Raw genomic sequence first — 1,428 nt, 5'->3', positions numbered from 1 at the left:
TATATATATATATGTCATCCTATCTATTTATGACAAGGTGTATTTCACTTTTAATAAGTTAAAACATTACTATTTTTTTAAGAAATATGAAATGCTTGGGTGGTATAAAAGTAAAAAAGTAGAGTTTATGTGTTGGATATGTAAATAAGTAGGAATTGGGTGGTATGTATGTAAATGCCCCTATAACATTTGGAACCTTGTAAATGAGACTTTTTGGTTTACGTCAATTACATAATTCGTTTGCTTGCTCATGAACAAAAAGCATTCTAACCACTCTGCTAAACGTTCCAAACATCATAAAATGGAATCTTAATATTTTTTCCTTCATTATGAATTATTTGGAAATCTATATATTAAAGAAATAAATGTAACGTATAATGCGGCCACAAGAAGGAATTGGGAAGTCATTTTCACGACTTGATTCATAACTTTTAAATCAGAATAAAGATAAGATAATGGCAGCTCCAAATCAATCGTCATTGAGTTGTTGCGATCGCCATTAATTATATGGCTGCCTTTTGCTTCTATAAAAAATTAACAGGAATTTACATGAATATCACTCAATTCCTATGAATTTAATTATATGACAACTAAATTTTGCTTTTTTTTTTCCATTTAACCATCAAAATCTATTATATCAAGCCAAAAGTACCATCATTATTGACTTTTAAAAAGTGAAATACATATTTAATGGCATAATGGTGGCATGTATGTAAAAACTGAAGTTTAAGCGATATATAATTGTAGATGCATAAGAATTGGGAAAAATATTACATCAGGACTTCTGATACATTCGGATTCTAATGGTCGTGTGCCACGTGTCAAGTTGGCTCCACCGTTTTTAACACAGGTCAATACCGGTCCTGCTGTAATATTTTCTCTAGGAATTGAGCGGTGTGTCCGTAAATCTTCCAAAAATTAACACAATATCCTAGCAAATGGAAAAAGGAATATAAAAAACATACATATAAAAGATAAAATTTCTCAACCTAACAACCTAAATTTGTCGCTTGAGAAAGCTCCATGCCAAGTAAATAATTACATGATTATTTCATTAAGAAAAAACATTCAAATCAATAATTTAATCAATGCATTTTATTTAGTTGCGTAATGAAAATGATAAAATTTCTCAACCTAATAGCCTAGAATTTTCTTTCTTACATTTATAACACCAAACTACTATATATTAAGATATCTAACACTTAAATTTACTTTTTTATATTTATAACACATAAATCTTTCATATCACATAAAAAATACTATCATTTTAACTTATAAATGTTGAGTTGCAGCCCGATCCACACCTCCTTCTCCCGCACCCAACTCTCGCTTCCGCCAGCGATTCGCACCCGCTCTGTCGCGAAGCGAAGCGAAGCTTCGGCCCACTCCTTTGTCGCGAAAGGTCGCGAATCCTCCCGCTCCCGCTTG

The sequence above is a fragment of the Phalaenopsis equestris genome, unplaced genomic scaffold, assembly GCF_001263595.1.
Source record: "Phalaenopsis equestris unplaced genomic scaffold, ASM126359v1 Scaffold000002, whole genome shotgun sequence".
Classification (NCBI taxonomy): Eukaryota; Viridiplantae; Streptophyta; class Magnoliopsida; order Asparagales; family Orchidaceae; genus Phalaenopsis; species Phalaenopsis equestris.
This window is presented reverse-complemented; position numbering follows the sequence as displayed.